Here is a 14,723-nt window from a genome sequence, read left to right as displayed (position 1 = left end):
TGATTTTCATGCACTTTACATGATTTATTTAGAACTAACATGGACTGAAGCTATTTTCAGTAGAATTACCGTGGTGTTGTTTTTGTGAAGAAAATAAAATTTCTCGAAATCGCGCGATTTTTTTTATGTTTTTTCTCAGGAAAATAAGAAATACCAAAGAGAATAACCACTTGAGGGGATCCACCTGTGGGCCACAAGCCAACAAGGATCGCCCACTCCTACCTCTTGAGCTTCGTTGGTTTTTCCCTTGAAGAGGAAAGGGTGATGCAGCATAGTAGCAGTAAGTATTTCCCTCAGTTTGAGAACCAAGGTATCAATCCAGTAGGAGTATCAAGACAAGTCATCAATGTACCTGCGCAAAAACAAACAAACTTGCACCCAACGCTATAAAAGGGTTGTCAATCCCTTCACGATTAATTGCAAGGTGAGATATGAAGGTGGAAAGTGCAACAAAGTAAAAGTGTAGAGCTGAAAATATGATGTGAAGTAGACCCGGGAGCCATAGTGTTCACTAGAGGCTTCTCTCATGATAGCAAGTATTACGGTGGGTGAACGAATTACTGTCGAGCAATTGATAGAACCGCGCAAAGTCATGATGATATCTAAGGCAATGATCATACATATAGGCATCACGCCCGAGACAAGTAGATCGATACTGTCTGCATCTACTACTATTACTCCACGCATCGACCGCAATCCAGCATGCATCTAGTGTATTGAGTTCATAAGAAACAGAGTAACGCCTTAAGCAAGATGACATAATGTAGAGGGATAAATTCATGCAATAGATATAAACCCCATCTTTTTACCCTTGATGGAAACAACATGATGCATGCCTCGCTACCCTTTCTGTCACTGGGTGAGGACACCGCACGGTATGAACCCAAAACCAAGCACTTCTTCCATTGCAAGAATTATAGATCAAGTTGGCCAAACGAAACCCACAACTCGAAGAGAATTACAAGGATTCGAAATCATGCATATAATAGATCAGAGGAAACTCAAATAATATTCATAGATAATCTGATCATAAATCCACAATTCATCGGATCTCGACAAACACACCGCAAAAGAAGATTACATTGGATAGATCTCCATGAAGATCATGAAAAACTTTGTATTGAAGATCCAAGAGAGAGAAGAAGCCATCTAGCTACTAGCTATGGACCCGAAGGTCTGTGCTGAACTACTCACGCATCATTGGAGAGGCAATGGTGTTGATGACAAATCCCTCTGTGTCTGAATCCCCGCTCCGGCAGGGCACCAGAACGTGCCCCATATGGGATCTTGCGGAGACAGAAGCTTGCGGCGACGGAAAAGTATTTTCGTGGCTCCTTCTAGCAGTTTTGGATTTTTGGGGAATTTATAGGCGGAAGAAGTAGGGCAAAGGAGCCACAGGGGGCCCACAAGCCTGGTAGGCGCGCCCCCTAGGCTGCGGCTAGGGGTCTTGTGGCCTCCCACGGAGTCCTTCGCCTTGGTTCTCAAGTTCCCTACGTATCTTCTGTTACAAAAAAAATATTTCCAAAGGCTTTATTTCGTTTGGAGTCCGTTTAATATTCTTCTCTGAAAAGGGTCAAAAGCACGGAAAAAACAGGAACTCGCACTTGGCACTGAGTTAATAGGTTAGTCCCAAAAAATATATAAAATAGCATGATCATGCAAACAAAACATCCAAAGTTGACAAGATAATAGCATGGAACCATCAAAAATTATAGATACGTTGGAGATGTATCAAGCATCCCCAAGCTTAACTCCTGCTCGTCCTCAAGTAGGGAAGTGATAAAGACTGAATTTTTGATGTGGAATGCTACCTAACATATTTTTCCTTTGTAACTTCTTTCTTGTGACATGAATGTTCAGATCCGTAAGATTCAAAACAATAGTTTGCTATTGACGTGAAAACAATAATACTTCAAGCCTACTAGCAAAGTGACCATGAACTTTTGAAATAACAAGGCCAAAGAAAGTTATCCCTACAAAATAATATAGTCTGGCTATGCTCCATCATCCCCACACAACGAATTTAAATCATGCACAACCCCGGTATTGGCCATGTAATTGTTTTTGCACTCTTACTTTCTCAAACTTTTTCAACTCTCACGTGATACATGAGCGTGAGCCATGGATATAGCACTATAGGTGGAATAGAGTGTGGTGGAGGTTGTGAGGCAAAAAGGAGGAGATGGTCACATTGACTTGGCGTATCAACAGTCAATGGAGATGCCCATTAATAGATATCAATGTGAATGAGTAGGGATTACCATGCAATGTATGCACGAGAGGTATAAGTGTATGTGCACCCAACTAGTGGGTGTGCACCCAACTTGCTTGCTCACGAAGACATAGGGCAATTTTGAGGAAGCCCATCATTGGAATATACAAGCCAAGTTATATAATGGAAGTGTCAAAACAAGAGACTCTCTATCATGAAGAACATGGTGCTATTTTAAAGCACAAGTGTGGAAAAATATAGTAGCATTGTCCCTTCTCTCTTTTTTCTCTTTTTTTTGTTTGGGCTCTTTGGCCTCTTTTCATTTTTTTTTGGTGGGCATCTTTGGCCTCTTTTTTTTTATTTCCTCACATGGGACAATGCTCTAATAGTGATGATCATCACACTTTTATTTACTTACAACTCAACACTTAGAGCAATGATGACTCTATAGGAAATGCCTCCAGCAGTGTACCGGGATGTGCAACGATCTAGCTTAGCGTATGACATTGAAACATCCCGCTAGCTATCTTACGATCATGCAATGGCAATATGAAAGTGACGACACAAGTCATGAGATGGAACTGTGGGAGTTTCATGGCAATATATCTCGGAATGGCTATGAAAAGGCCATAATAGGTAGGTATGGTGGCTGTTTTGAGGATGGTATATGGTGGGTTTGTGCACCGACAAAATTTGCGCGGCACTAGAGAAGATAGCAATGGTAAAAGGTGAAAATGCATCTATACCATGGACTCACATTAGTCATGAAGAACTCATATACTTACTGCGAAAGTTTTATTAGTAATAAAAACAAAGTGCTAAACGCATACTCCTAGGGGAGGGGTTGGAAGGTGTTAACCATCACGCGATCTCGACGCCACACAAAGGATGACAAACAATAAATCAATTATGCTGCGACTTCCTAACATAGCGGTTCACCATACGTGCATGCTACGGGAATCACTAACTTCAACACAAGTATTTATAGATTGACAACACCCTACTAACATGACTCTAATATCACCAAATCCATATCTCAAAACTAATTGTGAGGAATAAAACTTCTCTTTCTAATCAATGAACATGAATATGGAAGTTTTATTATATCCTCTTTGGATGCCTATCATCTTTAGGACTATTTCATGGCACACGCCAACTACCAAGTTACTCAGAGAGAGCACTCTCAAAAAGATATAAGTGAATATCGAGAGTTTATATTTCTCCAAAATATGACACCGCCGTGCTCTAAAAATATCTAAGTGAAGCACTAGAGCAAAGTTATCTATCTCAAAAGATATATGTGAAGCACATGCGAGCTAAATTGCCTAACTGAGAAGATATAAGTGAAGCTCAATGAGTATTCTAGCAAATTCACGATGAGTGCATGTCTCTCTCAAAAAGGTGTGCAGAAAGGATTATTGTGACACCAGAAAAAGAAAATACTCCTATAATACACGATGCTCCGAGCAAAACACATATCATGTGGTGAATAAAAATATAGCTCCAAGTAACGTTACCGATAGATTGAAGACGAAAGAGGGGATGCCTTCCCGGGGCATCCCCAAGCTTAGGCTTTTTGATGTCCTTGAATTTCGCTTGGGATACCTTGGGAATCCCCAAGCTTGAGCTCTTTCCACTCTTTATCCCATTGTCCATGAGAACATCACCCAAAACTTGAAAACTTCACAACACAAAACTTAAACAGAAACTCGTGATATCATTAGCATAAGAAAACAAACCACCACCTCTATAGGTACTGTAGCAAACTTGATTTCTATTTATATTGGTGTTATATTAATGTATTCTCACTTTTCCATAGCTAGTACCCCCGATACTATCCATAGTTTCATCAAAATAAGCAATCAACACAACAAAAACAGAATTTGTCAAAAACATACCAGTTTGTAGCAATCTGCATTCTTCGTATACTTATGTTATCTAAAAAATTCTGAAAAATTACGAAAATTAGGGAAATTGGCATATAAACCAGCAGCAAAAAGAATCAATTCAAAATCTCTTTCTGGATAGGAATTAAAAATAATTTCGGGAGCGCAAAGTTTGTGTCTTTTTCAGCAAGATCAAAGAACCATCACCAAAACTAGCCATAAAGGTTTTACTTGGCACAAACGCAAAGAGAAACACAAAAAACACACAATCATAACAGAATTATGGTGGTTTGGACACAACAAAACAGAAAGCAAAAAAGCAAATATAAATTCATTGGGTTGCCTCCCAACAAGCGCTATTGTTTAATGCCCTTAGCTAGGCACAAGGCGATAGAATCAAGTATCGTCGTCTTTGGTGCTCAAACCATAAGTAGCCCTCATCATGGATTCATAAGGCAATATTATTTTATTTCTAGGAAAGTGTTCCATGCCCTTATTTAATGGAAATTGAAATCTAATATTCCCTTCCTTCATATCGATGATAGCACCAATAGTCCTAAGGAAAGGTCTACCAAGAATGATGGGACATGTCGGATTGCAATCAATATCAAGCACAATGAAATCCATGGGTACATAGTACCTATTTGCAATAATAAGAACATCATTGATCCTTCCCATATGTTTCTTAACAGTATAATCCGCAAGATGCAAATTAAGAGAGCACTCATCAATCTCGTTGAAGCCTAGAACATCACATAAATACTTTGGAATAGCGGAAACACTAGCACCCATATCACACAAAGCATTGCATTCATAGTTTTTAATCTTGATTTTGATAGTAGGTTCCCACTCATCATGAAGTTTTCAAGGAATAGATACTTCCAACTCAAGTTTCTCTTCAACAGGTTTCATCATAGAACCAACGATATGATCGGTAAAGGCCTTATTTTGTCTATAGGCATGTGGAGAGTTTAGCATGGATTGCATCAAGGAAATACATTCAATCAAAGAGCAACTATCATAATTGAATTCCTTGCAATCCAAAGTAGTAATTTCATCACTACTCAAAGTTTTGATATCCTCTACTCCACTTACAGTGCTTTTAGCATCAAGGTAGATAGACTCCGAATCACTGGGACCCTTTTTAACCAAAGTGGATTCATATACAACCTCCTCATCATTAGGTTTGACATTAGAAAACAAGGATTCAATAGGAGTCACACCAAGCACTTTAAGATCTTCGTGATTCGCATCACGGGAGCACACCTTTTTAAGCCATTCATGTCTAGCACGAATTTGGGTGGTTCTTTCTTTACTCTCATTCATGGAAACACGCATAGCTTTCAAAGTTTCATCCATATTAATATTGGGAGGAGCACATCTCAATTTCAAAGCATCAATATCAAGAGACATTCTATCAACGGTCCTAGCCAAGTCATCAATTTTGAGCAGTTTTTCTTCTATGGACGCATTGTAAATCTTTTGCGAGTTGATAAACTCTTTAATATTACTCTCAAGATCAGAGGGTAATTTATTGTAATTTCCATGAGCATTGTTGTAGAAATTGCCAAAGTTATTAGAGGGATTACTAGGAAAAGGCCTAGGAATAAAGTTACCTCTATAAGCATTGTTGTTGCCAAAGTATTTTGTACCAACAAAATTAACATCCAAGCTCTCATTGCTATTCTCAATCAAGGAAGACAAAGGCATATCATTTACTAGCAAACAATTTCATTAACTCATCCATCTTAGCACTCAAAGAGTTAATTTCTTCTATAGCATGCACTTTTTACTAGTAGGTGACCTTTCAGTGTGCCATTGACAATAGTTTGTCATGATGTTGTCCAGGAGTTTTGTGGCTTCTCCTAATGTGATTTCCATGGAAGTTCCACCGGAGGCGGAATCCAAGATATTTCTAGAAGCAAAATTCAAACCAGAATAGAAGATTTGTATAATCATCCAAAGACTCAAGCCATGAGCGGGACAATTTCTAATCATCAATTTCATTCTCTCCCAACATTGTGCAACATGTTCATGATCTAGTTGCTTAAAATTCATGATATCGTTACGGAGAGACATAATCTTAGCCGGTGGAAAATACTTGGATATATAAGCATCTTTACACTTGTTCCAAGAATCAATGCTATTTTTGGGTAAAGATGAAAACCAAGTTTTTGCTCAATCTCGTAATGAGAACGGAAATAGCTTCAATTTAATGACATCATTATCCACATCTTTCTTCTTTTGCATATCGCATAACTCAATGAAGGTATTAAGATGGGATGCGACATCTTCACTAGGAAGGCCGGAAAATTGCTCTTTCATAACAAGATTCAGCAAAGCAGCATTGATTTCATATGATTCCGCACTAGTGGCGGGAGAAACCGGAGTACTAATAAAATCATTATTATTAGTATTCGAGAAGTCACACAATTTGGTGTTTTCAGTCATGGTGACTTCAACAAGCAGACAAGCACACAAGCGAACAAAAAGCAAGCGAAAGAAAAGGGCGAACGAAAAAGGCAAATATTTTTGTAAATTTTTGTTTTTCAGAAGTTGGGGCGTAGAATCCACGAAAAAGCTCCCGATTGATTTTTTTTCTAGAACGAAACCCTTCATATAGCAAAAGAGGGGCGCTAGTGGGCCGTCAGGGAGCCCACAAGCTTGCTAGACGCCACCAGGGGGTGGCAATGACAGGGCTTGTGGCGCCTTGGTAGCTCCCCTCTGGTACTTCTTTCGCCTAGTATTTTTTATATAATCCCAAAAAATTCAACGTAAATTTTCAGGGCATTTGGAGTTGTGCCGAATAGTGGACTAAGATTTGCTCCTTTTCCAGTCCAGAATTCCAGCTGCCTGAATTCTCCCTCTTCAAATAAACCTTGCAAAATAAGAGAGAAAAGGCATAAATATGGTACCACAAAGTAATATAACAGCCCATAAAGCAATAAATATCAACATGAAAGCATGATGCAAAATGGACGTATCAACTCCCCCAAGCTTAGACCTCGCTTGTCCTCAAGCAAAAACCAAGTTCCATAAACATGTCCACATGTTTAGGGACGAAGGTGTCGATAAAACATAATACGGACATGAGGGCATCATGATCACACATAGAACAGCAATACATCATAAAGATTCTTATTGGAAAGTAACAATTCCTTCACAAAGCAAAGCATGAAGAAAAAACCTTACCGAGAAGTAACCAACAACAGTCCAAAGTCATTGAGGCAATTGCAATTTATCGTAACATCGCAAAGAGTCAAATAAGAGCTTGTAAGGCAAACCCACATACTCAATCATCTCTTTTGTTTTCCACAATTGTTACAACTCACGTGGTACTCATGGTGTCAAAGTTTCAGCTCGACACAGAGGAAGATAGGGGCTTATAGTTTTGCCTCCTAACTATTTACCTCAAGGGTAAAGTCAACAACAATAAAGCATAAGTACTCAACTCCAAGTTGATATATGAATATAGATCTTTCCCAAGCATGTGACGGTAACCAAGACAAAGGAAAAAATAGGGAATTGGTGAAGATCACCATGACTCTTACAGGGGCAAAAAGTAAAGGTACAAGATAGGCCTTTCGCAGAGGGAAGCAGAGGTTGTCATGCGCTTTTGTGGTTTGAATGTGTGTCCTCTTAGTGCAGAGGAACGTCACTTTATATTGCCTCCTGTGATAAAGAACTTTATTATGCAGTGTGTCGCTTTTATGTCTTCCTCATCACAGGTCCGTACAAAGCTTATTTTCCACACACTAATAGATCATATATATTAGAGAGCAATTTTTATTGCTTGCACCGTTGACAACTTACTTGAAGGATCTTATTCAATCCATAGGCAGGTATGGTGGACTCTCATGGCAAAACTGGGTTGAAGGTTTATGGATGCACAAGTAGTATCTCTACTTGGTGCGGGAGTTTTGGCTAATATGAGGTGGAAGCAATCGTCACATGCTAAGGGATCTCTAATCATATAACATAGTTTGGAACCAAGCAAACACAATTCATTATGTTGTCTTCCTTGTCCAACATCTACTCCTAGGCATGTAATAGTTTGGTGAGTACTCACAAATGTAAAAAGTGTCTAAGATGATATATTTATATGTGAACCTCTCTTTCCTTATTACTTCTTATTAATTGCAACAATGACTGAGGTCTATGTTGATTTATTCTCAACAAGTTTCAATCATCATACGTGTCATATGTGAAGTTATCACTTTCCATAAGATCGTCTCATGCTATCGTTCTTTTCATACTTTTGATCACGACAAAAAGCAAAGCCCTTGACTAAGATACTCTTTATTATATAGCTTGCAAGCTCGAATACATCGGGGGAGACACAAGGAAAAAGACTCAAACTAAACACTAAAGACCTATTCTTCTAAGAGAAGAGATAAAAACTGAAAAGGAAAGAACTAAAACAAAGGTAAAAGCAAAATATATAAAGGTGATACGATACCAGGGCAACTCCCCCAAGCTTGGCAGAAGCCAAGGGGATTGCCCATACCAATGCTTAGTTGTCTTCCTTTGGTGGTGGTGGTGGTGGAGTTGTTGGAGTAGTCTGATCCTCTGTCTTCCAAGGCATAGGTGCTCCATCATGGCAGGATGAACGAGTCGCCGGAATCCTCAAATCTGCAGCCAACCTTATTGATTTAAATCTGTACTCATACTCACAGTTTTGGTTCTGCAGGTCATAGATCTGGCCCTGAAGTTGATCAACCCTGTCATAGAGCCTGGAGAGGTGTTTCCCAATGTCAATGGCATCCATCTTGTGATTGCTAGTGAACTCCGTGATCATCATGTGGTTGGCGTTGAGTCCATGCTCCACCATCCCTTGACACTTGAAGACTTGTTGCTCCATTGCTTCGAGCCTCGTCTCCACACTTCCGGTCTTCTTAGGCCCCTCAACATCACGGATGTGCAACATCCCCTCTCTCATCTTGATAGATAGAGGGTGTTTCAACACTTCCGTGAGGTAGGGATTGATGACCTTCTCGAAGATCTTGTCCTTAGGAGCGTTTGGGGAAGTCATGGTGATCTAGATCTGTCACAGAAACAGGCTCGAAACAAAAACAGAGGAAAATTGCACGATACGGAGATCTGGGAAAATATATATTGATTTTTTTCGGACCAGAAGGAGTGCTCCACAAGGAAACGGAGTCCGGGAGGCACACGAGGTGCCCACAAGTCCTCCATCCGCCACCAAGGGGGTAGGTGGCGGCTTCCAAGCTTGTGGCCGCCTCGTGCGATCTCCGGACTTCTTTTTATTTTTCCAATTTTCCAAAAATTCCAAAACGGAGGAAATATCCTATTGGAAAAGCATCGGAGTCCAATTTCTTACCGAAACAGATACCTCTTTGTTTTCACGGTCTGAAACAGGCTAGTAAACATCCCTTATGTACTCCTCTGGAGTTATGACATAGATGATATTGGTCTCAACATTTATGGGAGTACCAGAGATGTAATGCTTGATTCTTTGCCCATTTACCACTCTAGGAAAATTTCCTTCCGTGTTATTGATTTTGATGGCATCGGAACGATATACTTCCTCGATAATGTAAGGACCTTCCCATTTAAAGAGAAGCTTGCCTGCGAAGAATCTCAAACAAGAATTGTATAGCAGGACATAATCACCTACATTGAACTCTCGTTTCTGTATTCGTTTGTCGTGCCATCTCTTAACCTTTTCCTTGAACAACTTGGCATTCTCATATGCCTGGGCCCTCCATTCATCTAATGAGCTCATGTCAAACAACCGCTTCTCACTGGCAAGTTTGAAATCAAAGTTGAACTCTTTGATTGCCCAATAAGCTTTGTGTTCCAGCTCAAGAGGTAAATGACAGGCCTTACCGTAAACCATTTTATACGACGACATGCCCATGGGATTCTTATAAGCAGTCCTATAAGCCCGTACTGCATCGTCAAGTTTGCTAGACCAATTCTTTCAAGATCTATTGACGGTCTTTTGTAGGATCAATTTGATATCCATATTACTCAACTCCACTTGACCACTAGACTCAGGATGATGAGGAGATGCAACTCTATGATTGACATCATACTTAGCGAGCATCTTGCGGAAAACACCATGAATGAAGTGTGAACCGCCATCAGTCATCAAATATCTAGGGACTCCAAATCTTGGGAAAATGACTTCTTTAAGCATCTTAATAGAGGTGTGGTGATCAGCATTTTTAGTGGGGATAGCTTCTACCCACTTGGTGACATAATCCACAGCAACTAAGATGTGAGTATACCCATTGGAACTCGGGAAGGGTCCCATATAATCAAAGCCCCAGACATCAAATGGTTCAATGACAAGTGAATAGTTCATAGGCATTTCCTAACGCTTACTGATGTTCCCTATTCTTTGGCATTCGTCACAAGACAAGACAAACTTACGGGCATCCTTGAAGAGAGTGGGCCAATAGAAACCTGATTGCAATACCTTATGGGCAGTTCTATCTCCAGCGTGGTGTCCTCTGTAGGCTTCGGAATGACACTTCCGCAAAATCTGTCCCTGTTCATGTTCAGGCACACAACGTCTAATAACACCATCTACTCCTTCCTTATAAAGGTGAGGATCATCCCAAAAGTAGTGTCTCAAATCAAAGAAGAATTTCTTCTTTTGCTGATAGGTGAAGCTGGGTGGTATGTATTTGGCTACGATATAGTTTGCATAATCGGCATACCACGGTGCACTATGTGAAGTGCGGATGACATTTAATTGCTCATCAGGAAAGTTGTCATCAATAGGTCGTGGGTCATCAAGGACATTCTCTAGCCTAGACAAGTTATCTCCTACAGGCTTATCAGCACCCTTTCGATCAACGACGTGCAAATCAAATTCCTGTAGCAGAAGAACCCACCTGATCAGCCTAGGCTTAGCGTCCTTCTTCTCCATAAGGTACTTAATAGCAGCATGATCAGAGTGAATAGTGACTTTGGAGTCAACTATGTAAGATATGAACTTTTCACATGCAAACACAACTGCTAAAAACTCATTTTCCGTAGTGGCATAGTTTCTTTGGGCGTTGTCTAGAGTTTTACTAGCGTAGTGAATAACATTCAACTTCTTGTCAACTCTTTGTCCTATAACAGCACCAACAACATAATCACTAACGTCGCACATGATTTCAAAGGGCAAGTTCTAGTCAGGTGGTTGAACAATAGGTGCAGTTATCAAAGCCTTCTTAAGTATTCCGAAAGCTTCCTCACAATCCTCATCAAAAACAAAAGGAACATCCTCTGCAAGAGGTTGGTAAGAGGCCTAGAAATCTTAGCGAAGTCTTTAATGAACCTTCTATAGAAACCAGCATGACCTAGGAAACTTCGTATACCTCTGATATCTGTGGGGCAAGGCATTTTCTCAATTGCATCAACCTTAGCCTTATCAACTTCAATGCCTCTCTCAGTGATTTTGTGTCCTAAGACGATACCTTCGTTAACCATAAAGTGGCACTTCTCCCAATTCAAGACGAGGTTGGTATCTTCGCATCTCTCTAAGACTCGATCAAGGTTGCTGAGGCAATCATCAAAGGAAGACCCGTAAATGGAGAAGTCATCCATGAAAACCTCTACAGTCTTTTCACAAAACTCAGAGAATATAGCCATCATACATCTTTGAAAGGTGGCAGGTGCATTGCAAAAGCCAAAAGGCATACGTCTATAAGAAAAGGTACCGAAGGGGTAGGTGAAAGTGGTTTTCTCCTGATCAGATTGTGCAACAGGTATTTGCGAGAAACCTGAATAACCGTCTAGAAAGCAGAAGTGTGTGTGTTTTGATAGCCTTTCTAGCATTTGGTCGATAAACGACAAAGGATAATGATCTTTCCTAGTTGCCTTGTTCAGTTTCCGTAAGTCTATCACCATCCTATAGCCAGTAATAATCCTTTGTGGGATTAGTTCATCCTTACCATTAGGAACGATAGTGATACCTCCCTTCTTGGGTACGCAATGTACTGGACTTACCCAACCACTATGAGCAACAGGATAAATGATTCCTGCTTCCAGAAGCTTTAATATTTCTTTTCTAACGACCTATTTCATCTTAGGATTTAATCTCCTTTGATGATCAGCAACTGGTTTAGAATCAGGATCGGTCTTAATCTTGTGCTGACATAGAGTGGGACTAATACCCTTAAGATCATCAAGAGTATATCCAATAGCAGCACGGTGCTTCCTCAGAGTTTTTAGTAACTTCTTCTCTTCGTGCTCTGAGAGGAGAGAACTAATAATAACAGGATATATCTCCTTCTCATCAAGATAGGCATACTTAAGAGTATCAGGCAACTGTTTAAGCTCGAACACAGGATCACCCTTCGGTGGGGGAGGATCCCCAAGCAGTTCAACAGGCAGATTATTCTTGAGAATAGGATATTGTTCTAGGACAATTTTATCTATCTCATCTCTTTCCTCCATATGCATATCATTTTCATGCTCAAGCAGATATTGCTCTAAAGGATTCGTAGGAGGTACGCCAATAGAGGCAAGATCAATGATTTCGTCCCTACCAGACGACTCTTTTTCATGGGGTTGTCTTCCAAACTTGGAGAAGTTAAGTTCATGAGACACACCCTCGAAACTAACAGTGATGGTCTGCTTAATGCAATCAATGTGAGCATTGACAGTGTTGAGAAAGGGTCTACCAAATATGATGGGACAAAAGCTATCTTGTGCAGTACCAAGGACTAGGAAATCAGTAGGATACTTCGTCTTACCACACAAGACTTCTACGTCTCTCACAATTCCCAGAGGACAGATAGTGTCTCTATTAGCTAGCATAATAGTGACATCAATGGGTTCTAACTTAGCAGGTGCAATCTCATCTTTGATTTCATCATATAGAAAACAGGGTATTGCACTAAAACTAGCACCCATATCACATAAACCATGGTAAGAGTGATCTCCTATCTTGACAGAAACAACGGGCAGGACAACTACAGGTCTGTATTTGTCTTTCGCGTGAGGTTTAGCAATTCTAGCGGAGTCCTCACAAAATTTGATAACATGCCCGTCTACGTCTTCGGCTAAGAGATCTTTGATAATAGCAACACTAGGTTCAACTCTAATCTCCTCAGGGGTGCAAGTGGTCTAATGTAACCCCTACATATCACAGTTGGAGCTTTAGAATTATCCTTTATCCTAGCAGGGTATGGTGGTTTCTCAGCGTAGGCACAAGGAACAACAGGATCACTAAAAGCAATGACTTTCTCCTCAACTAGATTGGTTTTGACTATGTTGCTTTCTACAGGAGGATGATACTTAAACCACTTCTCTTTGGGAAGATCAACATGAGCAGCAAAAGATTCACATAGAGAAGCTCCTATCTCAGAGTCAAGTCCATACTTAGCGCTAAAATCTCTAGAAGTGTTTGTCTCAACAAAAGATTTAACGCAATCAAACTGGAAATTCATACCTGACTCCTTACCTTCCTCCAGCTCCCAATCTTCAGAGTTACGTTTGATTCTTTCCAATAAATTCCACTTGTGGTCAATATCCTTCTTCATAAAAGAACCGATACAAGAAGTGTCAAGCATGGTACGATCTTCATGAGAAAGTCGAGCATAAAAGTTTTGAGTGATAATTTCTCTCGAGAGCTCATGATTGGGGCATGAATATAGCATTGATTTAATCCTCCCCCAAGCTTGAGCTATTCTTTCCCTGTCACGAGGCCAAAAGTTATAAATAAAGTTCCGATCACGATGTACTAAATGCATAGGATAAAACTTTTGATGAAATTCCAATTTCAACCGATTGTAGTCCCATGATCTAGTATCATCACATAGCCTATACCATGTCAACGCCTTATCCTTCAAAGATAAAGGAAATACTTTCTTCTTTACCTCATCCTCAGGCAAACCTGCAAGCTTAAATAAACCACAAACTTCATCTACATAGATCAGATGCAAGTCTGGATGTGAAGATCCATCTCTTGTGAAAGGATTAGCCAGCAGTTTCTCAAGCATACCCGAAGGAATTTCATAAAAGATATTTTCAGTAGGTACCTCAGGTTGAGGAACAACTCCTCGTGCTTCCATTCGTGGTGAAGATACGCCGAACAAACTCCTCAAAAGAACAGTTTCCATAGTGACAAGTGATAATAAATTTCAGCACATATATAAATGTTTCCTTACCAATTTCCACTTACCAAAGGCACTTCACTCCCCGACAACGGCGCCAGAAAAGAGTCTTGATGACCCACAAGTATAGGGGATCAATTATAGTCCTTTCGATAAGTAAGAGTGTCGAACCCAACGAGGAGCAGAAGGCTCTGATAAACGGTTTTCAGCAAGGTAATAACTGCAAGCACTAAAAGTAGAGGTAACAAGTGATGGTGTAGTGAGGTGAAACGTAGCAAGTGAAAAGTAACAAGTAACAAGAGTAGCAACGGTGCAGCAAAGTGTCCCAGTCCCTTTTGTAGCAAGGGACAAGCCCGAACAAAGTCTTATAGGAGGAAAAACGCTCCCGAGGGCACACGGGAATTTCTTTCATACTGGTTTCATCATGTGATTCGTGTTCGTTACTTTGATAGTTTGGTATGTGGGTGGACCGGCGCTTGGGTACTGCCCTTACTTGGACAAGCATCCCACTTATCATTAACCCCTCTCGCAAGCATTCGCAACTAC

This window comes from Hordeum vulgare, chromosome 7H (assembly GCF_904849725.1).
Source record: "Hordeum vulgare subsp. vulgare chromosome 7H, MorexV3_pseudomolecules_assembly, whole genome shotgun sequence".
Lineage (NCBI taxonomy): Eukaryota > Viridiplantae > Streptophyta > Magnoliopsida > Poales > Poaceae > Hordeum > Hordeum vulgare.
The sequence above is the reverse complement of the archived record's forward strand: the minus strand, read 5'-3'. Positions refer to the sequence as shown.